The 27,111-nt window shown below is 44.6% G+C and overlaps 1 protein-coding gene across 1 annotated transcript in view; it reads right to left on the bottom strand.

Annotated features, from left to right (window-relative positions):
* LOC124712327 overlaps positions 1 to 27,111 on the bottom strand; it is a 1,282,739-nt gene that overhangs the window by 49,935 nt on the left and 1,205,693 nt on the right. Inside the window, exon 10 of the mRNA XM_047242621.1 lies at positions 22,346 to 22,396. The gene's annotated coding sequence lies outside the window, so the exon portion shown is untranslated. The remainder of the gene's footprint in view (positions 1 to 22,345; positions 22,397 to 27,111) is intronic.

Genomic DNA, 27,111 nt, shown 5'->3' with positions numbered 1-27,111 from the left:
CTGAATGATGTAAGTAAGTTTATGATTATCATCTCATGTTTTAGTCCTTACAGGATATATTTGCACCCCACCCCGTCTTACTGGACGGTCAAGAATTACTTTGTCGATGGGGTCTGTAGCTTAAGACTGTTTCTGGTAATTTCGTGTAGGGCATTTAGTTGGCATGCTGTCGCTATTTTTCTTGGTACTGACAAAGAAGCATCTCTTACATGTAGTTGAAGGGTGTGCGAACTATACTGTCACCTTATGTGGTACCATGTGAAATTATAGGGCACGCTGCTTAAGAGCAACCTGTTAGGCCAGCCATCTACTAATAAATCTATAAATCTCTATTTGGTACAGCGCTGAGAGTTTGAAACGCTATATGCGTCAACTGTACTTATTTGATTACAAGATACGTACTCTTTTTCGAAGCTGTATATTAGTGATCGTCATTTTCGCAGGTAATGTGAGTGTTTATATTAAGAAGAACTAATGTTTAGTTTTTTTGTCGCTGTTAGGTTGTCCCCGCCCATGAATAATGTTTTGAAGACAACCGAGCTTTACCAGACATGGTCTATTGGAGGTGATATACCCTTCATTTCTCCAACCTTTGAACTGACTAAATCAACCACAGGGGGGACATCTGGTTTAAGGTAGACTCAGAAAAACAGTGTAACTTCGAATTTTCCACGGCATCAAATCATTGCGACAGGTGCGATAGTTGCTAATATCCTAGTAGTTGGATTTTCTTCACATATGAAAATATGAACGGGCTCGTTTAAAATTGTGTTCATGTGTTCTGAGTCTGTACTTACTTTTCCTTCATAGGTACCATATAGCTTAATAACTGTGCTGCTAAATCAGAGCCTGTACTGACGGCTGACGAGTGTTATGTACGTCATGGCTTGTTGCCGCTTGTTACCGCTACGTGTAATTACTCCGTCGCCTGACGCCAGTAACTATGCTCGCTGTTTCTGGGCGTTACGCCAAAGTATGTGAGTACTGTAATTCTGGAGACAACGCGCAGCCTTACTTATGTGTAAAATTACAATTTCCTTTTTTTTTCAAGGAGAAAGACTTTTTCCTCTGAGACCAGTGGCACGTAAACGTATCCGAAGATATACATCAATAATAATTAGGTGATTCAAATGAAAATGAAGTAACAGTGAACCAGAAAAAACGCTCACTGAACCCCAGCTTATAGATTCTCAGAAAACCAGTAGCGCGTATAATATGAAAATTAGAACCACACTACATCCGACATAATGCCTAGTGGACCGACAATTTCGTCATAAACCTTACGAGCAACCACCTACAGTAAGTTTAACACTTATCTTTATTGGAGACTGCCAAGAAGGAAGCAAGCTTAAAGGCGTTACCGATAGAGCACGAGCGCTTTCTGGTCAAGCGATTGTTCCAGGAATCATGTAGGCACATGCCCAAAGTGTCGCATTAAAACCCCGGTAAACGGTATCAGGCTTCTCTTGCGAGAGGGCGCTGGGGGGGGGGGGGGGGGGGGGCGATACGTAACTGAATGTTACTAAGCCGCCGAAGTTGTGGGGTGCTGTAATAGTGTAATAAAGGAGCAGGGTAGCGGTAGGTGCAGTCAGGTTACAACACCTCCGATGTTTTTCCTCAGGCCTGGTGACAGATAGAAACATGCCGTTTTAAAACAAATGCGCACTCGTTGTGATTGCGTGACCGATGGCGACACTGTATGACACATTGAATTCTTGCGGCAACGGCGAGAATAAGGCCTTTTGATACTTAACAATGGCGACGTTTTCATTGAAAGACCAGCGCGTCGTCATTCGCTTTATTCATTTACGTAGACTGACACCAGTTGAAATTCATGGCCAGTTGAGTGAGACGTGGCCATGGTGTTACGGGTGTGTTTAATGCACATTCATGGGTGCGACAGTTCAAAGAAGGCAGAACTTTTGACAAATCAAGATCACCTCAGCACCTGGTTTGGCTACATGATCAAGTGAGTGGAGAAAGTTGCTTTAGTAGTAGTAGGAGCACCAGCAGGAGCAGCAGCTTTTTTCATCCGTAGATCTCTTATTACAAGGCCATAGGACATGTCAAAGTATTTACAAGTTTAGACCAATTTAAAATAATCTAATCAGTAGATTTACTCCTGGTACACAATTTTATTTTATTTTTGTTTCTTATTAAATAATGTAATGCCACACTGTTCACTCACATCCCACTATCAGTCACTGCAAACACTATACACACATTGTTTCGTAACACTTAACTCGCTACACACACACACACACACACACACACACACACACACACACACACACGAGAGAGAGAGAGAGAGAGAGAGAGAGAGAGAGAGAGAGAGAGAGAGAGAGAGAGAGAGAAACAGGTGTTAGTATTGTGCAATGCATAGCTTGGGGTAAGTTTTTCTAGAAAAGGAAAAACAATGCGAAGGGGTTATGTGGAATGATGGATGTTTTTATAATCATTATTATTATTTGTATACCATTTTTTTACCAAACCCCTACTGCTTTATCTAAGTAATCCTTCAATGTATAAAATGTATTGCATAACAGGTACTTTTTAGCTGCCCTTTTAGCAGTTTATTTTATCCTTGGCAATTTATTGTACAGTATTATTCCTTGTTAGAAAATGCTGGTTTGAGTTTTATGTTTATTTTTTCTTGGCAAATTAAGTTGAATATAGCTCTTGTTCCATGGTCTTGGACAGAGCTGTTTGTGCAGTAATTACCAATGTTATTTTTGATGTGTACCACTGACTGGTAAATTTATTCACACGGAGCGCTTAAATTCCCCAGTGTCTTGAACAGATCTTTATAGTGAGCTCGACTACCATTTTTGGTTACGATTCTTATGGCTATTTTCTGGAGTTTGAAAATTGTGTTCATATTTTGTGCATTTGTTCCCCAAAAAAGAATGCCAAAGCTAAGAACTGAGTGTACATGTGAAAAGAATGTAACTGAAAGACACTGCATGTTACACACTGATGATAGGATTCTAAGGGTATATCATGCTGATGATATTCTGCTTGCAAGTATCTTTGTGTGTTCATACCACTTCAACTGACAATCAATATTCATCGCTCGAAATTTTGCATTTGTTACACAGTCTATAGAGGTGCCATCTACATTTAATTTAACATTGTCATTTTCCCTCTTCAAACTGAAATTAATGGCATTAGTTTTCTTTATGTTCAATGTCACTTTATTGCTTATTGGCCAATCGTAAACTTACTTGATAGATTCATTTGCTTTCTCTGCAAGGAGTTCTCTTGTTTTCTCAGTGACTATAACATTGCTGTTATCAGTGAAGAGAATTTGTTCGCCATGAGTAACACTACTGGGAAAGTCATTGATGTAGGGTAAAAGCGGAACAGATGACGCGGAAGGACAGACGCCGCACTTCCAAGAAATTCGTCAGCAGACATTGCTGTGCGCGCAACGCTCATTGTTGTTGTAACAGCTGGTGAGAGCAGTTTACTCCCAAGTTTTTGTACTTGGGGAGCGGAAAATAGGAGATAAATTTAAGAAAATAGCATTTCGAGACTAAGGTAAGTCAAGGAAATTTTTCACGATTCTTTTTTAATAGTATGTACTAGTATATACGTGCCTACTAGCTTATAACTTGTATTTAGATTGTAGGTTATGTCAGTCGACTAATGGCTTCTTCCGATAACATCTTTAGTGAAAATGCGGGCGCGGCATCTGTCCCTACGAAAACGGAAAGATGACGCACCATTACTGTGGGACAGATGCCGAAATGCCTGCAATGCTAACAGGAGTCCATACGTTTTTGTTTTACAGAAAAATACCAAGAACACATTAGGACAATAGACAGGGGAAAATGGACTCCAGAAGATCTATTAGAGGCAGTGAAACTAGTCGAAGAGGAAGGTTATGCTAAAAGGAAAGCAACTCAATGAAAAATATACCAAAACGAACATTAAGGAGAAGACTTGCTACGCACAGTTTCAAGAAAGCAGGGTGTGGACCATCATCATACTTGGATGAAGATGCAGAAAGTAAATTAGTTGCCCATATAAAGAAATTCCAATCATGTGGCTTTGCTCCAATAGTATCAGACGTCAGGCAAATAGCTTTCGATTTAGCTCATCAGATGGACTGAAACACAAATTCAACAGGGAAAGATTGGTTTCTCTCATTTTTAGAACGCAATGAGGGCTTAAGCATCAGAAAAGCGCAAGGGCTTTCAGTAGCCAGAGCGACTGGAATGATCAGTGATATTTTCATGGATTGGTTCAAAAACCGTTTCCTTCCTATAAAGGCGCCTGGCCCTGCTCTGCTTCTGTTAGATGGCCATGCCTCTCTCATGAATTGTGTCACCATTTTGGATATAGGTGCTGAAAATGAAGTGTCGATAATTTATTTGCCTATCCACACGACACCCTTTTTACAGCTAGTAGACCGATCATTTTTCAAGCCGCTGAAATCTTAAAGAGGCTTGTCATTCATGGATTGTAGGTAATGCAAGCAAAGACAGAAGACTTACAAGGCAGCAATTTCGAGAGTTGCTCTTCAAAGCATGACTCGTGCTGCCAGGTTGGTGTATCCGGATTTAGAGCTACTGGAATTATACCGCTTGACAGAGCAGTAATTCCAGACCATACCTTTGTTTCAGACATTAATAGTACTGAACTCCCAACTACTGCAGATATGTCTAATGATCTGACTCCAGAAGAGCCATCAACATCAAGGTCTGAAACTGTCAACAGAACACCCTCCTACCTGCAAACTTTGCGCAAATTTGGCTACACATCGACCAACTGATCAAGGCAGCTGCTGTGTAAATGACATCTCAGAGACACCTCATGGAGAGACTCCATCAAAATTGCTGGAAAAGATTTCACCTGTTCCTATACTGCCTCAGAGAAATAAATCCCAAAGAAAGCAATCAGCAACAAATATAACATCCGACTACTTTATAGAATCGAAAAGAAAGAAAGTCACCGAAAGAAACAAGAAAGGAAAAGCTCTTGCCCACAAAAATGTCGCAGCTAAAAGAAATGAAATCCCCAAAACCAGAGGGGGGAAAAACCGCCAAAGAGGCCTCTGTTTGAAGACTCAGTATCAGATGATGATGATGATCATCATCATCATCATCATCATCATCATCATCATCATCATCATCATCATCATCATAAATCATCATCATCATCATCATAAATCATCATATTGATATTTCCCCACCCGGTAGTCCCTCCGACGAATTAAATTCCGAAGAAAACGAATGTGTAGAGTGCCTTGAACTTTATCAAGAAGCAACGTCTACCTCTGACTGGATTCAGTGTATAGGATGTTCTAGGTGGTTTCATGAATCATGCACTCTCTATGGGAACATGTGTCGTTTGTGTGGACGACTTAAAAATAAACATGGAAAACAAAAATCGAAGTGAATGTCATTTTCATCTGTCGCTTATGCGGCATCTTGCGCCACTTACTAATTAACTGAAATTTACAAACCTTTGTACATCATAAGAATGTTCCTTTGTTATGAAGTTTTTTGTGATGCGATGATATCTATAATAAAATACAATGTTCAAGTCTTGCCTAATTTTATTGCGATTTAAGTGTTTATATATAGATAAAAATTAATTTGAGAAAATGTGCTGCGTCTGTCTCGCCTTCACCTTATATCAGAAATAATATTGGTTCTAATATGCTACCGGTACCTTGTGGAACCCCTATATAAATGAATTTTGATGCTGATAAGTGTTTAGAGGATCGCCGAATGAATGTGGAACACATCGTCTGCAAAGCTGGCATTTCTGTGGGAACTGTGCACAAAATCTTGCACGAAGACCTGAAAGCGCGAGAAATATTCTCCAGGTGGGCGCCACGAATGCTGACGGACGACAAGGTTTTGCGTGTGGCATGGCGCCGAGCAATGACGACGCGTGATGACGGCGAGAATGGGTCTTTCTTTTCATCGATTGTGGCAATAGGTGAGACATGGATATAATTTTTTCAGTCTTGAAACGAAGCGTCAGTCAGCTAATGAAAACACACACCTCCCCGTCACCAAAAAAATTTCGAGGAAGTGCCAAGTGCTGAAAAAAATGTCACGACGATGGCGTAATCCTTACTCATTGCGTGCAAAGGGCAACATTGTGATAGGTGCATCTTACTAAGATATTTTGAAGAAGCTCCTTTTCATATTGCTTGAAAGACGGCCGAGAAGGGCTCTCAACGTCATCAGAAGCACAATGATGTCCCTGCAGATTGTCTTTCATTATCGGGAACAGATGAAGGTCAGACGGTGCTAAATCTACGCCCTATAGAGGACGCCGTACGGTGGTGAGATTCAGTCTCTGAAGTTCTGCTGTGGTGGCACGTGAAGTGTGTGGTCTGGCATTGTCATGCAAAGCAAAGCAAAGCAAAGCAATGTGACCCAAAGGTTCTTGTGAAATGCCGATTGTGCTTGCAATTTCAAATGGCTCTGAGCACTATGGGTTTCAACTGCTGAGGTCATTAGTCCCCTAGAACTTAGAACTAGTTAAACCTAACTAACCTAAGGACTTCACAAACATCCATGCCCGAGGCAGGATTCGAACCTGCGACCGTAGCGGTCTTGCGGTTCCAGACTGCAGCGCCTTTAACCGCACGGCCACTTCGGCCGGCCTTGCAATTTCTCTGAGTGATACGATGACTGTCGTAAATCAATCTGTCAACATTTTGCTTTTGAAACTCTGATTGCTGGCACAGACCGTCCAACTTTTTGTTTGTCACGCAGGCCGGATGTTCCCGCCTCAACATCTTTAAAACTTACTCACCCAACGACGCGCAGTACTCGCACACATCATCAACACAATCACCATGAACTGCTTTCGTTCTATGATGAATCTCCTTTGGGGTGTCTCCTTCTGCTGTCAAGAATTCATCAATAACTGCACGTTGCTTAAAGCGCATTGACCGACCGACCGACCGTCATACCTTACACTGTCACAACACAACCGTTCAATGCTAAGGCTTCCCGTCAACTGGAGCTGTAGAGAAGAGGTTACGGAACAAGCCAGTACCTGCCGGATACCAATGCTCCCAACTGTTGAAGAGTTACGAAGGTGGAGGCATTACTTTTCGGTCAACCCTCGTACTTAACAGGAACACAGCATTAAGTTTGAGTAAAACGTGGTGTCTGTAGTTCAGTTTGCTAAAATCAGATCGGACAAAATGCGAATGCTCTCTTAACGAAGGTTACTGTGTGCTTATCTCTTTAGTTTTTTTTACAGTTGCTATTGCCTTTTGAGTATCTTAAAGTACAGTAAGACTATTGTAATCTCTGATGACGCTTTGTATTTTTCCTTCACCTTTTGTTTCGAGTAGGAACAGTGATCAATGAAATCAATGCTTGATGCTTGATAAGGAATCTGTAGACAATTCGTGGAGAGAATATGATAATGTTACCTTGGTTGCAAAACTTAGAAGCCTAGACGTGGTAAGTAAAACCAGTAAATTTTTATTCGCAGAAACTTTTTCGTGTATTCACGTGTTGTCCGTGGTACACATCCAAAATTATGCAGAGCGAATTTTGGATGCATATGGAAAGTCAGCGCAGACCAAGATTCCTCTCTTTTTTTCCCTGCAGTTTAGATAACAGTGTCAAACTTTTTGTTTGTTGTGCCGGCCTTCAGAAACTGAACTGATTGCGGCAGGAAGAGCCAGGCGCGCGAGACACTTCCTGGCTCGTGGTGACAACACGTGGCTGGCGCGTGCAAGCAACAGTGTGCCACAGTCGATAGACAAATACGTAGCTTGGCCAGTCAAGCTCAGGTCAAGTAGGGTGTTGAAAATATCTATAATATGATCATTTTACATACGAATTAGTTCTTGGCACCTGCGAGCTACAGAAAAAGAGCAGTATTTCTTTGAAAATGGTACACCACTTTTCGATTGCTTCCAGCATTACCTGTACTTTGGTTGATTTTCGTTACACAATGAGAAGTCACTGTGTGTCTGACGGTGGTTCGTAATCTGTCACCGAATGTGGGAGACAACTTTATGCGTCAGACCTAGTATGTGTCTGGCATTCGCCACTTTACGACGGAATAAGTGTCTCGGCATCTCTTAGCAGTGCTGTTTTTCTTTTCTTTAGGGACACTTGACCTTAAGTCTTTTGTTTATTTTCTTAATTAATCGCCTTGCATATATCCTTCAGTTATCACTACTCCCTTGTTAGTAGCGAGAACAGTTGCTTTCTTGCGCTACTATTTGGCATCCAGACAAACGGCTTCTGAAATAAACGCGCAAGTTCTTTAAGAGACAATACTGTCTCGTGAGACTGTGTACTTGTAAGCCGACCGTCCAACACAATACATCACCATCAATTGCATCTGAGCGTGTACATTCAACTGCAGTGATGTGGATTACTGATTGTTTAGCGGATTCTGTGTCCAGCGTCCTCGATCTGGCACCGTGCCATCTTTTAAGTTAATAATGTTTAATTAACATTTAGTTTCTTATGACATCAAGATAAGTGGGACGCAAGAAGAGTACAAAACGCGGAACACGTTCTTTGACGAGATGACGTCACACTAGAGTTTAAAAACATATTATATCAACCATTAATTTATCCACATTCAACACACTCTTATTTCTCGTTGCCTGTGGGGGAGGGGGGGGGGGAGGGGAGGATATGAATCAAAGCTCCAATCCAAGGGTTCAAGATTCAGTCTTCAGTGGGTTCCAGGATATACAGGGTGAGCACAAAGTCTTGCCCCGATTATAACAATTTATTATAGGATAACCGTTTGACATAATAAGTTACATTTGATGCCGTTATATAGGATAGTGTTACTAGTTTTTTTAAGACCACTTACGCTAGTAAACCTCAACGTGTGCTCCCTTGGTAGCTCGGAGAATGTCGAGGCGGTATTCAAGTTCCCACCAGGTGTTACGTAACATCTGTTCTGTCACAGTACCCACAGCAGCTTGTATCCTAGCCTTCAGTTCGTCAGCGTCAGCAACTGGTGTGACGAAGACTCTGTCCTTGATATAGCCCCAGAAAAAAAGTCAAGGGCCGTAATCTCTGGAGAGTGGATCGGTGTATAGGAAGGAACGGTCCAGCACCCTGGCCACCCCGCTCTCCAGACATTACGGCCCTTGACTTTTTTTTCTGGGATTGTATCAAAGACAGGGGCTTCGTCACACCAGTTACTGACGTCGACGAACTGAAGGTTAGGATACAAGCTGCTGTGGGTACTGTGACAGAACACATCCTACGAAGTACCTGGCAGGAACGTGAATACCGCCTCGACATTCTCCGAGCTACCAAGGGAGCACACGTTGAGGTTTACTAACGTAAATGGTCTTAAAAAAAACTAGTAACACTAACCTGTTTAACGACATCAAATGTAAATTATTATGTCAAACAGTTATCCTGTAATAAATTGTTATAATCAGGGCAAGACTTTGTGCTGAACCTGTACATGGTTCTCAGAAACTGTCTGGAAAGCTTGACTTGTGTTGCAGGGTAGGTTGTTCTGGCAAATAACTAAAAAATGCGATACGTTGCACCGCTTCCGAGATAATCAGCACTCAAGATAACCAATCAGGCCGTTTTCCGCACAAATTCATGTGGCCCGCCAGATACAACTGGTGTCAGTTGTTCTCATAGCGCAGGCGATAGCGCACGAGACTGCTTAGCCGTTGGCTTCGAGGGAAGGAAGATTGGATTTAACGTCCTGTCGATATCGAGGACATTAGACACGGAGCAAAAGGTGTCAAGGATGGGAAAGGAAATAGGCCGTGCCCCTTCAAAGGAAATATCCCGGCATTTGCATGAAGCAATTTATGGAAATCAGGGAAAACCTACATCTGGATGGCCGGACGCAGGTTTGAACCACTGCGCAACATCGATCGGTGCCGTTGGCTCGGGTTCGATCCTTAAGACCGTCCCATGTTCAATTTTTGCAGCGCTCTCTTCTTCGGATTTAGGAATGCAAACGAAGCACGCGTTTAGTGACAACGTCTTCGACGGGACGCTTAAATCGCGTGCTCAACGATCTGTTAGTTAACTTCAGTGCTGATGAACTTGGAAACTGCTCTACGTATCTAATTTGTTTCTTAGCAGTTATTTCTCTGTACAGCCCTGCGGCACCCTGAGAAGTTTTTCAGACTTTTCTGAACCGCCTGTGTTCTGTCGCTTCTCACCTCCCGCAGTGATTTAATATTTAAAAATTCGCACCTACACTGTGGTTCCGAATCTACGTTAAACCGTGGGGCCCCTGTGACTCAACCATGTAAATGTACCAACGCCCCCGACCAGTGTCTTACACAACTGAGTAATTACGTAAGCACTGCTACAATCTCAGTCATCAAACCTTACCGCGCTCGGCACACTTCAGTTATTTCGCAAGTATCAGGACAAATTTTATCACAGCCCTGATGACTACACTCAATTAGTTCCCAGACACTATTTCCTCACTGTAGCAGATAATTGCAGTGCGATAAGGCTGTTATGTTTCCCAATGAGAGTGACATTTCCCAACGGAATTTACACGAGCTCACTGCTAAACAAAGAAATTCTCTGCAACAGGGGGACAAGTCCCGCAGGATGTTCAGGATCCGGGTCAGAAGTGATTCATGGCCCCATGACGGAAGTGACTGACTTTGAACGCAGAATGGCAGCTGGAACTAGATGCATAGGATATTCCATTGTGGTGGCCGTTAGGAAACACTCTATTCGGAGATTCACAGTGTCGAGAGTGTGCCGAGAATACCAAATTTCAGGCATTACCGCTCACCGTGGACAACGCAGTGGCCGATGGTCTCAATTAACCAATGTGAACAACGGCGTTTGCGTGGAATTGTCAGTGCTAACAGACGAGCACTACTGCTTGAATAACCGCAGCTATCAATGCCGGACGTGCGACGAACGTATCCGTCAGGTCAGTGCGGCGAAATATGGCGTTAAAGGCCTACGGCAGCAAACGACTGACACGAGTGCCTTTGCTAACAGCACGCCATCGCCTCCAGCGCTCTTTCTGGGCTCGTGACCGTACCTTTTGCACCCTAGACGACTGGAAAACTGTGGCACGGGCATCGTTAGATGAGTTCTGATTTCAGCTGGTAAGAACTGATGGTAGGGTTGGACAGTGGCTTCGACCCCGCGAAGCAATAGATCCAAGTTGTCAACAAGGCACTGTGCAAGATGGTGGTGGCTCCCATAATGGCGTGGGCTGTTTTTGCATGGAATCGACTGGGACTTCTGGTGCAACTGAGCCGATCATTGAGTGCAAACGGTTACGTGCGGCTTCTTGGAGACCATCTGCAGCCATTCATAGAGTTCATGTTCCCAAACAACAATGGAATTTTTATGGACGACAATGCGCCATGTCACTGGGCCACAACTGCTCGCGTCTGGTTTGAAGAAACGTTCTGAACAATTCCAGCGAATAATCTGGCCACCCAGATGGTCCGACATGAATCGAACATTTTTTGAAAATAACCGAGAGGTCAGTCTGCGCACAAAATCCGGCACTGGCAACACTTTCCCAATTATGAATATAGAAGCATCACGGCTCAATATTTCTGCAGGGGACTTCCAATGAGTTTTTGAGTCCATTTCACGTCGAGTTGGGCAAAAGGAGGTCCGGCACGATATTACGAGGTATCACATGACCTTTACCGCCTCAGTATACAAATCCAAGACGATATTCACGTAAAGGTAAACCGAACTGGCGCGCAATGGCTAAACAGTATTACACACTACCCTTGCAGATTTTCACAAGATTTTGGTTAGAGCACTGTTGTCACGCCATATCCCGCAATGGAGGCAAGAATGGAAGATTGATGTTTAACGTCCAGTCGCCGAAGAGGTGATTAGCGATGGAGCACAAACTCTGACTAGGGAAGAAAATTGGCCGTGTCCTTTTGAAGGGGACCATCCCGCATTCACCTTATGAAATTTAGGGAAACCATGGGAAACTAAATCTGGCTGGCGGGTTATGGAAATGAAACGCCGTGATTTGTGTGAAGTAGGCAAGACAGGACTGTAAGTGGTGACAAATAGACACTTTCCAAATGAGCTGAAGAAACCATTGCCAGCATTTTTATGAGATTCATGATTAAAGAATTATACATGTCATATAAAGCTGACTCAGTACTATACCTACGCTTGTTATGTAAAGAAGGATCCAGGTAGTTGGTTGGTGTAAAAGAAGGAGGAGAGGGAGGGACCAACCTCTAGGCCATCGGTCCCTTATTCCGACTGAAATAATTTCACAATGGTGGGAGTAAAATAATCGAGACCTAAAAAACACAGCTAGAAGAAAGGAGAAAACCACATGAATTACAGAAGGTAAACAAACACTAAAATGGACAAAATCGGACAAGAAAATCGCAGAGAGACACAAGAAACATGTAGAAGAGATCAAAACAATAGAGCAGATTACCATGGCTGGCTGACCATGAGAATAAAAAAGGAGAAGCCAGCCACTCTGCAACACATTAAAACCTCCATCCTAAAAGCCCTAGGGTGGAGGACACCGAGGGACAAAGAACATGCGTTAAAACTTAGATCAAATGTTAAACCCACACTCACGAATAAAAGGTAAAACTAAAGCTGCAGGTAAGGCACTGACACCCAACACCGGAGATAGGGTGCTGGGAAAGTTAAAAGTCCACCACAGAGCGGCTGAAAGTGGGCAGTCCAGCAAGAGGTGGACGACCATCACTTGTGAGCCACAGCGACATCGAGGTGGGTCCTCAGGACAGGAGGGGGTAACCATGCGTTAGCCATGTATGGCCAATGCGGAGCCGGCAGAGCCTGCCGGAGTGGCCTAGCGGTTCTAGCCACTTCAGTTCGGAACCGCGAGCGGCTGCTACAGTCGCAGGGTCGAATCCTGCCTCGGGCATGGATGTATGTGATGTCCTTAGGTTAGTTACGTTTAAGTAGTTCTAAGTCTAGGGGACTGATGACCTCAGCAGTTAAGTCCCATAGTGCTCAGAGCCATTTGAACCATTTGGAGCCGGCAGAGGACAACTGATTCCCTGTGAGAGGCCCACATGGAAGACCTTCCACACGTTCGTAGTCTCCTTAATGGCACGCAGTTTGTTGTGCATACTGTTATGCCACTCCAGAACTCTGTGGTATAAGACAGAATGCAGGTCAGTTTCAGAGATGCCCATCTCCAGAATCGGTTTCCACGTAGCCTGTTTGGCCAGCCTGTCGGCAAGTTAGTTGCCTGGGATTCCAACGTGTCCTGGGGTCCACACAAACACCACTGAATGACGGGACCATTCCAGGGCATAGATAGACTCGTGAATGGACGCTACTAAAGGATGGCGAGAGTAGCACTGGTCGATAGCTTTTAGGTTGCTCAAGGAGTTAGTCCGCAGGAGAAATGACCCACAAGGACAAGAGCGAATGTGCTTAAGAGCACGAGGTATGGCCGACAGCTATGCAGTGAAAACACTGCAGCCATATGGCAAGGAGTGCTGTTCAATATGTCCTCCATGAACATACTCAAAGCCTAAGTGACCATCAGCCACCGAGCCGTCGGTGTAAACCACCTCATGGCGTTGGTACATGTCTAGAATCGAGACGAAGTCATAGCAGAGCACCGCAGGGTTAATGGAGTCCTTAGGGCCATGCAGATGGTCCAGAAGAATCTGTTGCCTAGGTGTACACCATGGAAGTCTACATGAATGAACCTCGAGGAGAGGTAGTAACAGGAAGGATTCCAGTTCACATAGAAGGGACTGGACGCGAAACGCATCATAAGCAATGACCTGGGCCGCCGATGCCGGAGATGAACCGCCATGATTGGGAAAAGGAGACGGTAATTCGGATGTGCAGGAGAACTATGAACGTGTGCAACGTAACTGGATAGCAGTTGTGCACACCTAACCTTCAATGGAGGGATTCCAGCCTCCACCAGGACACTGGTCACTGGACTCGTTCTAAAGGATCCCATCGCTAGGCAAACACCACAATGGTGCATTGGGTCGAGTAAATGTAACGCTGAGGGCGCCGCCGAACCGTAAAACAGACTCCCATAATCAGGGCGGGATTGAACAAGCGCTCTGTAGAGCTGCATCAGCGTAGAGCGATCTGCACCCCAATTGGTATTGCTCAGGCAGCGGAGGGCATTGAGGTACCACCATCACTTCCGCTCAGACTGACGAAGGTGAGGTAGCCAAGCCAATCGGGCGTCCATAACCAGTCCTAAGAATCGATGTGTCTCCACTACATTGAGTGGATCGTCATTAAGGTAAAGTTCCGGTTCTGAATGGATGGTGCGCGCCGACAAATGGATGACACATGACTTCGCGTCTGAAAACTGGAAGCCATGGGCTAGAGCCTGTGACAGCGCCTTGTGAATGGCTCCCTGTAGGTGCCGCTCAGCAACACCAGTACTAGAGGAGCGATATGAAATGCAGAAGTCATCTGCATACAGAGAAGGTGATACTAACGGCCCTACATCATCTGCTGCTTGACCGTTAATCGCCACTAAAAATAGGGAGCCTTTCAATAAAGAGCCCTAAGGAACGCAATTCTCCTAAATACGGGTGGAACTATGAAAGGTACCGACATGGACACGGAAAGTACGGAGCAACGGGAAGTTTTGGATAAAAATCGGGACCGGGACCCAGAGACTCCACTCGTGCAATGTGGCAAGGATATTATGGCGCCAGATTGGGTCGTATGCGTTACATAAGTCAAAAAATACAGCAACCAGATGTCGGCGTCTGGAAAAGGTTGTTCAGATGGCAGACTCGAGGGACACAAGATTATCAGTGGTAGAGCGACCCTGGCGGAAGCCACTCTGACATGGAACCAGTAAGCCACGTGATTCCATGACCCAGCCCAACGGCCGACACACCATACTTTCCAGCAGCTTACAAAGAAAGTTGGTGAGGCTGATGGGCCAGTAGTTATGCACATAAACTGGGTTTTGACCGGGTTTGAGCACTGGAATGATGGTGCTCTCCCGCCACTGCGATGGAAAGACGCCATTGCACCAGATCTGGTTGGAAATGACGAGGAGATGTCGGTTGTAGTCAGACGAGAGATGTTTGATCATCTGACTGTGGGTACGATCCGGCCCAGGAGCTGCCTTGGGGCAATGTGCAAGGGCGCTAGGAAGCTCCCATTCTGTAAATGGTGTGTTATAGGGTTCACTGTGGCGTGTAGTGAGCGAGAGGACTTTCCTTTCCATACGCCGTTTGAGAATGTGATGGGCTGTAGGGTAATTCTCCGATGCAGAGGCTGGAGCATAGTGATCAGCAAAGCGCTCGGCAATCGCGTTTGCTTCGGTAGATAACACGCCATTGATGTTAACTCCAGGGACATCTGTTGGGGTTTGGTACCCAAAAAGACTTGGGTAGGTGATGTATGGCACCCAATGGTCGACATACCTCTCCCAACACTCCTGTTTCTGTCGTTTTATAAGCAGGCGAACGCCGGCACGGAGCCGCTTAAAGGCTATTAGGTGCTCTAGGGAACGGTGCCACTTATGTCGCTGTAGAGATCGCCGACGCTCTTTAAATGCCTCAGCGACTTCCGGTGACCACCATGGGTCTGTCTTTCGCCAGGGGCACATTAAAGAACGAGGGATCGCGTTTTCCGCCGCAGAAACTATAGTTTTAGTGACCTGCTCAACGACAACATCGATGACACCATGTGGGGGAGATTCAGCGGTGACAGCAGAGGTGGAGGCGGCTTCCCAGTCTGCCTTGTTTAAAGCCCATCTGGTTAGTCGTCCATCGGCATGACGCCGGGGGAGTGACAGGAAGTGGTCACTACCACACAGGTCGTCAAGTGCTCTCCAGTGGATAGATGGATGAAGGCCAGGACTGCAGACCGAGAGATCAATGGCCGAATATGTGCCACGTTCCACACTGAAATGTATGAGGGTGCCTGTATTTAAGAGGCAGAGGTCGAGTTGTGACAGTAAATTTTGGAACTCTTACTTTGGCCAGTAAGCATGGCGCCACCCCACAAGGGGTAATGCGCATTAAAATCTCCCAAAAGTAGGAAAGGTTTAAGGAGTTGAGCAATCAGTGCAGCCAATACGTTCAGGGGTACTGTACCATCTAGAAGAAGATATATACACTCCTGGAAATTGAAATAAGAACACCGTGAATTCATTGTCCCAGGAAGGAGAAACTTTATTGACACATTCCTGGGGTCAGATACATCACATGATCACACTGACAGAACCAAACGCACATAGACACAGGCAACAGAGCATGCACAATGTCGGCACTAGTACAGTGTATATCCACCTTTCGCAGCAATGCAGGCTGCTATTCTCCCATGGAGACGATCGTAGAGATGCTGGATGTAGTCCTGTGGAACGGCTTGCCATGCCATTTCCACCTGGCGCCTCAGTTGGACCAGCGTTCGTGCTGGACGTGCAGACCGCGTGAGACGACGCTTCATCCAGTCCCAAACATGCTCAATGGGGGACAGATCCGGAGATCTTGCTGGCCAGGGTAGTTGACTTACACCTTCTAGAGCACGTTGGGTGGCACGGGATACATGCGGACGTGCATTGTCCTGTTGGAACAGCAAGTTCCCTTGCCGGTCTAGGAATGGTAGAACGATGGGTTCGATGACGGTTTGGATGTACCGTGCACTATTCAGTGTCCCCTCGACGATCACCAGTGGTGTACGGCCAGTGTAGGATATCGCTCCCCACACCATGATACCGGGTGTTGGCCCTGTGTGCCTCGGTCGTATGCAGTCCTGATTGTGGCGCTCACCTGCACGGCGCCAAACACGCATACGACCATCATTGGCACCAAGGCAGAAGCGACTCTCATCGCTGAAGACGACACGTCTCCATTCGTCCCTCCATTCACGCCTGTCGCGACACCACTGGAGGCGGGCTGCACGATGTTGGGGCGTGAGCGGAAGACGGCCTAACGGTGTGCGGGACCGTAGCCCAGCTTCATGGAGACGGTTGCGAATGGTCCTCGCCGATACCCCAGGAGCAACAGTGTCCCTAATTTGCTGGGAAGTGGCGGTGCGGTCCCCTACGGCACTGCGTAGGATCCTACGGTCTTGGCGTGCATCCGTGCGTCGCTGCGGTCCGGTCCCAGGTCGACGGGCACGTGCACCTTCCGCCGACCACTGGCGACAACATCGATGTACTGTGGAGACCTCACGCCCCACGTGTTGAGCAATTCGGCGGTACGTCCACCCGGCCTCCCGCATGCCCACTATACGCCCTCGCTCAAAGTCCGTCAACTGCACATACGGTTCACGTCCACGCTGTCGCGGCATGCTACCAGTGTTAAAGACTGCGATGGAGCTCCGTATGGCACGGCAAACTGGCTGACACTGACGGCGGCGGTGCACAAATGCTGCGCAGCTAGCGCCATTCGACGGCCAACACCGCGGTTCCTGGTGTGCCCGCTGTGTCGTGCGTGTGATCATTGCTTGTACAGCCCTCTCGCAGTGTCCGGAGCAAGTATGGTGGGTCTGACACATCGGTGTCAATGTGTTCTTTTTTCCATTTCCAGGAGTGTATATTGCAGACAGTTATTTCCTGCATCGTCCTTATCCTGACAGCCACATCACCAAGAGTGGTTTCAAGGGGCACAGGTTCACTACATACTGAGTTCAGGACAGACGGGAACTCCAACTGACACACTATTATAGTCGCTACAGTTACTGTAATATCTCTTATAGCCATGGAGGGCAGGGGTCCGCATTACTGGGAACCAAGTTTCCTGGAGGGCAATGCAGAAAGCACGTGTGAAGCTTAGCAGTTGCTGTAGCTCAGCCACGTGTTGGAAAAAACCGCCACAGCTCCACTGGAGGATGATGTGATCATGAGGCTGGGAAGGTATGAAACAATGAGGCAGTCTGCGCCTCAGGGTACCTGCTATCACTAGATGAATACCTTTGTGATCGACATCCATTGTGTCTTGAGGGCCCAGTGAGATCTAGGTCCTCAGCAGTCGCCAGAATCCCCACCTCATCCTTAGACACAGAGCTTGTAGGTAATGGTGGTGTGGGTGCAACCGCAGCGCCTTAGTTCTTGGGTTGTTTTTTTTTTAGTTTTCTCTCACTGCTCCTTAGGTTTGTCCAGCTGGGAGAGCTTCACTGAGTCAGTCTCAGGGACTGAGGAGGACGTCAAGCCCTATGACCAACTACCTGTGGTTGCTTCAGCCTCTGGCAGGTGTCAGGTTTGCCACTGGTAGGAACGTGGGAAGGGAGTGACCCAAGGGATCCCTTCCTGGTGAGAGGAGCCAAAGGAGAATGACGTTTCTCTGGCTGACAAGTGGGGACTGACATCCCCGACACCTGGGGGTTGGGATGGGGTGGGGAGGGGGTGTTGCTCCTGCTGAAGTAGGTTGTGCAGAAGCAACAGGAGGGAAGTGCCCCGCCCCCCCCCCCCCCCCCCACCATCATCAAGGGAGCAGGTGAAGTCTGACTGCTCTGAGAGGCAGGTGAAGTCTGACTGCTCTGAGAGCCAACTGTACATGGTGGAAGATTGTAGAACTGTTGCTGTAGCGGTAGCGTAGTTTGACGTAACATGCACAGGATGTAACCTCTCATTTTCTCTTAGCCTCAGTGTAGGTCAGCCGGTTCAGGGTCTTGCATTCCATTACCTTTCTTTCAACCTCCCCATACTTGTCCTCTGGAGGCTCCACAAAAAACTGAGGTTTTACTTACAGGAAAGATTCCCCATCAACTCTCGTACATACAATTTACCAGGGCAAATAAGCTTCACTGGCATCCTCAGCCTGGCGTTCCTCCCATGGTGTGGCTGGCGTGGAGGGGGGGGGGGGCAATTTGTAGTCGTATTTATTAGCATTGAAGTTAGACCATGACACTTAGAGATTGCTGGTGTTTGACCACCAGCAAGAGATGGCATACTATTCTTCATGGTGTGTCATCCACCCTGATGCCACCCACTCTGACCAAGGGTCCTCCCCACAGGCCACACCCAGCTGCAGCATAGGCCACCTGGCAGGATGTCCATTGTCAAGAGTCCTGATGCCCCAGGATGACGGCATCTACTCCTTGGCATATATGGCGCAGACATCAGCAGAGCGATCCCTGTGTGGTCAGGGGGCTACAACCAACAGGGTACATGGCGGCCCCACAATGGACTGGCTACCGTGCTGGATATCAGGTGCAAAAGAGCGAGGACGCCCATTATCGTCAACAGCGCAGAAAGCGATGCTGCACAGAGGATGGAGGGAAACGCACCCAGGAGGGTGACTTCGTGCAGCAGCTGAGCGTTAGTGCAGATCCACGTCGACGAAGGATGCGAGAGGTCTCAGCGCATGATGGACGCTGTGTACCATGTAATGTGCCCTTCCCAACTGGCTTGCTCTTCGGGAAAATTTTGAAAAATGGAGGTCAAACCCTAAAGGCCGAAACGTGTAAGACTCCTTTTAGTCGCCTATTACGACAGGCAGGAATACCTCGGGCCTATTCTAACCCCCGAACCTGCAGGGGGAAGGATCTAGGTACAATTTGTAACTGGATAGAGGATTTGCTAGGAAGGACGCAGTATGTTTTGGATGTGGAGCCATCGAAAGATGTACAAGTAACTTTGGGTGTATCTCAATGAAGTGTGTTGGGATCCTTGCTGTTCATGCTGTACATTAATGACTCTGCATACAATACTAATGGTAACCTCAGAGTTTTCACAGGTGATGTGATTATCTATAATGAAGTGCTGTCTGAATAAAAAGCTGCATCAACGTCAAATCGATTCATGATAAGATCTCAGAGTGGTGCAATGGCCGCCAACCTACTTCAAATGTTCAGGAATCTAAAATTGTGCACTTAACAAAACGAGAAAAATGTTGTATCCTATGACTATAACATCAATGAGTCACAGTTGAAATCGGTCAGCTCATACCACAACCTGTATGTAACATTTTGTGGGGATGTGAAATGGAGTGGTGACACAGGCCCAGTCGTGGGTAAAGCAGATTAGATTAGATTTACTTTTATTCCAATTGATCCGTAGTGAGGAAGTCCTCCAGGATGTAGAACATGTCAGAAAAACAACAATACATGACAAATATTTACAACTAAAACAAATAAGCTAATGTACCATTCCACAAGTCCCAAGTGGAATGATCGTCACACACACCAGTTGGTTTTACTGAGAAATTCATCAGTGGAGTAGGGCCACCAATAAATCCTTTAGGCTACTCTTAAACTGAATTTCATTGGTTGTTAAGCTTTTTATGGCTGCTGGCAAGTTATTGAAAATGTGTGTTCCTGAATACTGTACACCTTTTTGTACAAGACTAAGTGACTTTAAATCCTTGTGAAGATTATTCCCATTTCTAGTGTTGATTCCATGAATTGAGCTGTTGGTTTCAAAAAGTGATATTTTTAATGACAAATGGTAGTCTGTTTCGTTCGGAGGATATGTGGAGAAATGTAATCAGTCTACAAAGGAGATTGCTTACTAAACACTCGTGCAACCAGTGCTACAACATTTCTGAAGTCTTTGGGACTCGTACTAAATATGATTAAAAGGAGAAATTCAGTGTATGAAGTGAAGGGCAGTGCAAATAGTCACAGGTTTGTTGGACACGTGAGAGAGTGTCACCGAGATTCTGAAGAAACTGAACTGGCAGTAACTTGAAAGTATGGGCAACTATTCAGAGAAAGTCTATTTACAAAGTTTGAAAAGCCAGTTTTAAATGACCAAACTAAGAAAATACAACCACTACGTGTCGCTCCCGTAGGCATCGCAAGGACAAGATCAGGTTAATTAAAGACCGCACGGATGCGTCTGACAGTCACCGTCTCCAAATGACAAAATGACGATATGTAAACACAAATAACAGCAATAACAGCAGTCAACTACAAATACAAAATGACAAACGATAAATAAACCAATAGCAACAGGAATATCAACATGCAAAACAAAAATGCTATGAAGTTATGCAGCAATCTAATATACTCTTAGAACGGTATTTATTCGTAAGAATGGTTTGGCAATTATAAGCCAAAATTGTTTGATTTTTATGATCATTGTCTTCGTTGTTTCTTTCGTTTTACTGATTATTTTTTTTTTGTTAATGCTATTATCAAAAACGTCTTAAGTAGTTTACACCGTCCAGTGTTTCTCTGGTACATCATCCTAAATGTAAATACACGTAGTTTAACTTATTTCCTTGTAATAGATACCTTTCCTCTAATACTCAGCCATCGTCTGGGGAAATACTGCCAACACAAATCTACAGCGTCTACAAAAAATTCGGAACAATTCGCTAAAAAGGGCGTTATTCCTATCCTGGGACTTCCAAACACGACATCGAGGACGTCCTAACGCCGCGCCATCGGTACAAAGAAGCTGCAAGAATATTTTATACAAAAGCCGAGGACTCGCAGAAATCGTTAATTTGCGAGCTCGGTACAAGACCACATTCGCACGTGTCACTACGCTGCTACCACAGAAGGCCGAAGCAAGAATAGTCCTCACATCCCCCAACAGGCAAGAATGAGACAACCATACGTATTTCCCTAAAAAGCATCAAACAAAAGATTACTGAAGGAAAAATAATTTTGGACTTAATAGAACTTCAACGAACACAGAAACCGACAATCAGGCAAAGGTTTCAATATCTGCTTCATTGTTGTCGAGAAACCACCTTTGCAATTGCCTGGAGCGATTTAGGAAAGCCGCAGGAAACCTGTGCTTGGCTATCTGAAGCGCCATCCTCTCGAATGCGAGTCCAAGTGTGTTAGACTTGCGACGTCTCGCAAGGTTTGAAATGATAATGGCTCCCGTGTTGTCCATTACTAACAACAGTCTAATCGATAAAGTTTCAAAAATTCGAGAAGCCGTTCTCTCCTTTCCGTCAACACTCATAGCACGAACGAGAGTTTTCGATTTATCACCAGGCACCGAAGTCTGGCTGCATCAAACCATAACGGCCAGTTAATATAGGCGATGAGACCATTACACGTTGAGAATAATACTTTAAATTCGTGATTTAGATTCTAACTCATGGCAGGTGCTCAGACTGAAACAGAGTCGAACTCGTGTCCAAACAAACCTATTTCAGCAGCAATTACTATTTTGTACACGTCCATGTAATTGGGTCCCTGTTAGGCGGCAAGATAAGGTAAGAAACCAGTTAACTGTCAGACCAGCTTACACCCAGAATTTACCAGTAAGAAACATTAACAACGAGTTTCTGAATTCTTGCAGTCGTCGTCCGCACATTATTCACCGGCCAAACGGAATACTACCGTACCATTCCAAACGACTGGAAATTGATTCTGTAGAGAATTGAATATACTTTTCGGGAAGTTTCTTACATAGATTATCCAACAATACGGACTGCGTATATAGTTACTTTATCTATAGAAGTTGGCATAACAGAGAAGTCTGTATTTACCATCTTGTTGGGACGCTGCCTCAGTAGTTCGTATTGTCATCTTCAATTATCCTGTAAGGAAAAAAAGGAAATTAATATGCTTACAATTTAATGATACCAGCAGTCAGAAAAAAAGTATTCAAAGACGTTACGTACAGTTAGTCTGCAGCAAGCGTAACTTTTAGATTTACACGAAAGAAAGTCAGTGGACAGGTACTAATATCACATAGGTGCAGTTCCATCTTTAAGTGCCATCGACTATGAAGATGATTTAACAGCTTTACAGAAATACTGACCTAGGCCTATAACGTTTTAAGAATTGCCCAACGCTCCACAATACACTTCACGTTCCGTAAATGTATATATGGTAACAATTCCAACCAGGCTCTACATATTGAGTGTCAGATCCTTTATCAGTCATCCATTACATTGGGAAGTACCTCGATTACTACATCTGATAGAGAAAGTCATACTCGTCGAAGAAACCTAAATGTCAATGAATGATTAAACCCAATCGAAGAAACCCAAAACCCCTCCTACCAATATCATATAGTACGGTGATATCTTGGAACATGCGAAAGCACAATGTTAATATCAGTTTCGCAGAGGGCATGCGGTGTCAAGCAAACGGTACCTCTTCGAAAATTCGCAAAGCTGTACAATGTTGTTGTTGTTGTGGTCTTCAGTCCGGAGACTGGTTTGATGCAGCTCTTCATGCTACTCTATCCTGTGCAAGCTCCTTCATCTCCCCGTACCTACTGCAAACTACATCCTTCTGAATCTTCTTGGTGTATTCATCTCTTGGTCTCCCTCTACGATTTTACCCTCCACGCTGCCCTCCCATTCTAAATTGGTGATCCCTTGATGCCTCAGAACATGTCCTACCTACCCATCCCTTCTTCTAGTCAAGTTGTGCCACAAATTCCTGTCCTTTCCAATTCTATTCTATACCTCCTTATTAGTTATGTGATCTACCCATCTAATCTTCAGCATTCTTCTGTAGCACCACATTTCGAAACCTTCTGATGGTCATATTTCCGTAACACCTATAACCCCGAGTGAATTGAGAGCCTCTACAGCGTCAAAAATGGATCGTAACTGCCATGACTGGTACAAATTAGACACGGGAGGTTCGTAAATGTATGTGTCTGCGGGAACCGTCATTTTTGATGATCTAATAGGTCCGTTTCCACATGTATTTGCCACTTCATTCGTCTTTATGAAAGAGAAGTTTAAATTTTAATGATACATCTAACGTTTCATTATGTATGTATGTAATTGGATTTTAAAGTTTCGTGGCTTTTATTATAATGGTACATCAGACTATTGTACTTGTTAACTATAATTCTCAATTATGTCTTATATTTTGTACTGAAATCAGACATGTCCTGTTTGTACTATACGTGAAGCATTTTATCTGGTAAAATGGACTATTTGGGAGGGGGGATTAAAACCATGGCGCTGAGCTGTTCATGAGTGTTCTTACAGTCCAGTGCTACTAAAGCTTAAAATTAGAGCAGTCGTCAACACAAATTACACTTAAAAAGCACGTTTTAGGTCCATGATATCATTTCGGTGGTCTGCTTTAGCGTTCCTCTGACGTGAGAATCACCTCGTAAACGATTCACTCTCGTTTTCGTATGAGGGCCTATTTTCCTTGCAAAAGGACTGCTTTCAACGTTATTTTTCTTGGCAACTGACATCAGCAACACTCGATATATCACGCAGAAGGATTAGCGGCTTATTATATTACTTACCTTCAAATTGTAAACATCTACCTCCTCACTCCAAGTAATTCCTGCAAAATATAAGTTTTTCTTTTGTTTGCTTTTTCACTCCCCTTGTCTTCAGCATTTCATAGATCTCTCTTACAATTTCTCTTCTTGATTTAAGTTAAAATGTTAGTAATCACAGTATTAAATAAAAACCCATTTACTATTTTTTTCTTTGGCTGATTGTGTTTCAGTTGTCCAATACTAACTTACATTCTATTCGGCCACTGCCAAATTCTTGGAATTTATTCTTTTTTCAAGCTTTATCTTTGAGTTCGGCGTTATTATTAGCTTCACTTTTTGGTAAACACGAGATTTTAGGCATAAAATTTAACAAAAACTCTATTGGAGAAAAGCCATTTTAGAGAAACGTGAATCAACCTTGCAAACTGAAAGATATGTCTGTATTCACGCATGTCTACGAGATGCCTTATCTCCGACATGTTTACATGATATACGAGGCGGCACTAGCAGGTTTGGAACATTCGCTTGTAATCCCTGAGAAATAAAACCAGCCGCTATTCATGCCACGACGACTTAAATTTTTCTTGGACAGAAACATAGTACCGTGAGCGACAGTTGCTCAGACAGCCAGCCATTACTTAGACGGTTGTATTTGATAAGCTGACTGACGAAGGATCCTCTCTTCTACCTCAGCAACATATCTACAGATAGAATCTGCCGCATTCAGCAGGTTGAGAGAGAGAGAGAGAGAGAGAGAGAGAGAGAGAGAGAGAGAGAGAGAGAGAGAGGGAGAGAGAGAGAGTAGTGTCCGTGGTCAGCTGACCGAGGTGGCCGAGCGGTTCTAGGCGTTACAGTCTGGAACCGCGCGACCGCTACGGTCGCAGGTTCGAATCCTGCCTCGGCCATGGATGTGTGTGATGTCCTTACGTTAGTTAGGTTTAAGTAGTTCTAAGTTCTAGGGGACTGATGACCTCAGAAGTTAAGTACCATAGTGCTCAGAGCCATTTGAACCATTTGTCCGCGGTCGAAGCTTGTGCAGCACTCTCCACATGGTAAGACTGAATCACCCTTTACTGAACACGAGCTGTTACGCCGAGACTCATCAGCTGAAGCCAGCAATACATCAGCTGAAAATAAGTGTATACATTTGCTGTCAGTACTTTTTACAATGTCGGCGTGTCCCTCCTGGTACATGTGATTGCTTGTTGTGGAATTTTCACAGCGATTGTATCTAAAGGCATCAGTGTTCACTTTGTAATTTATTTGTGAAGTTATTTCTGTTTTCCCAATGTAGAACACAGTAACGGTTGAAATGTAATTTATCTACTCCCGTATGTACTTTTAGATGGGAATATGTGTTTACTGTCCGAGGAAAATGACCACATCTGTTGCTTGAAATGAAGTCACTACTTACCAAATTAATAAATATGTGACGGCCTACGCAATTCACTTGCAGTTGAGCCGCTCACGTCACGCGATAAGAGAAAAATCTACTACACTGAAGGTATGAATAAAAAACGCCTTCAGTCAAAACTTTTCGTGTTTTATTATATGTGAGTGCAAATGTGCCCCTTGATTGAAGTGACATGTACGAAAACGATGGAGAAAAGGATGATTGCTGGTGCTAAAACTTAAAAAATGTTTGTCTTGGATTATGTGGAATATGCATTTCACCTCATTCAAGAGAAGAAATAAAAACATGTATTACGACAAATTACACCTGATGATGGACCCACAGCGTCCGAAATACATTATGTATTTAATAAAACACGAAAGTTGTGACTGAAGGCGTTTTTTAACGCATATCTCCAGTCACGTTCGAAGCTGCAAAATATGGATAAAATAAAAAAAGAAAAATCTACTGCTATGCGACCCAACTAGGTGAAAATTCAGAAAGGATATTACATAGTCGACGTATAAAGATACATCTCTTCCTAATCCAATGCGAAAATTTCAACCAAACGTGGTATACACATCACTTATTGTCTGGAAAGAAACGCTGTGGGGTGTGGGGTAAGAACCACCTACCTATAAAGGGGAGGATACAAAATAAATAATCCCACAACGCAAAAAGCCCTATTTAATTAACGCAGTATTTGAAAATGAGAGCAATTAGCGACTTACAAAGAATTTTACACATTATTTCAAACCTTTACAAAACTTTTCTCTCAAATAACCCCCACAAAATGATAACCGGGACAGAGAGGAGGTTGACGAAAATTGACAGGGGGAGGGGCCAGATTGAAATGGACATGGTGGGGGTGGGGGGGGCCAGGGTGAAATGGACATGGTGGGGGTGGGGGGCCAGGGTGAAATGGACATGGTGGGGGTGGGGGGCCAGGGTGAAATGGACATGGTGGGGGTGGGGGGCCAGGGTAAAATGGACATGGTGGGCGGGGAGTGGCAGGGGGAATTGGACATAGGTGGGGTTAGAAGCAGATGGACTAATAGGAGTATATACATACTGGGCAATGCCTGGTACTCAGCTGATAAAATCTCTTAAGGACATGAAATGAACGTAAGAGTTATCCTAGAAATTTCAAAGAAATCAAAGTTTTAACTTCTCTATATTGTGGTCACCTTTTCGAACTGGCATATTTACATCACCTCCCTGTCGGCTATTCCTGTTCGCCTGTCAGCAGACCAAATTGGGAATTCCTCGATTCAGAAGTATAGCACATCATCTTCAACAAGCTGCCTTTATGTATTTATCTTCTGAGCAGCTTTGTGATTACTAGGGCCTGCCATCCTATTAGCACACACACACACACACACACACACACACACACACACACACACACACACACACACACACACACACACGAAGCAGCACGTGGTGCTGGTGCGGGGAGTTCTTTTGTCTGCTTTTCGGTATTATCTTTTACTTAATAACAGAAATTACGCTCATCTTTTAACGAACAACACCTGAATTTGGAAGTAGGACGTCATAAATTTATGGTATAATTATTTTAAGAAGAGAATTAAAAAGAGGCCACGAAATAGTAGATATAGACGTTCCTTCACCAATACCACTCTCAAAGGGAACTTTGT

The sequence above is a fragment of the Schistocerca piceifrons genome, chromosome 8 (genome assembly GCF_021461385.2).
Source record: "Schistocerca piceifrons isolate TAMUIC-IGC-003096 chromosome 8, iqSchPice1.1, whole genome shotgun sequence".
Classification (NCBI taxonomy): Eukaryota; Metazoa; Arthropoda; class Insecta; order Orthoptera; family Acrididae; genus Schistocerca; species Schistocerca piceifrons.
The sequence above is the reverse complement of the archived record's forward strand: the minus strand, read 5'-3'. Positions and strand labels throughout refer to the sequence as shown.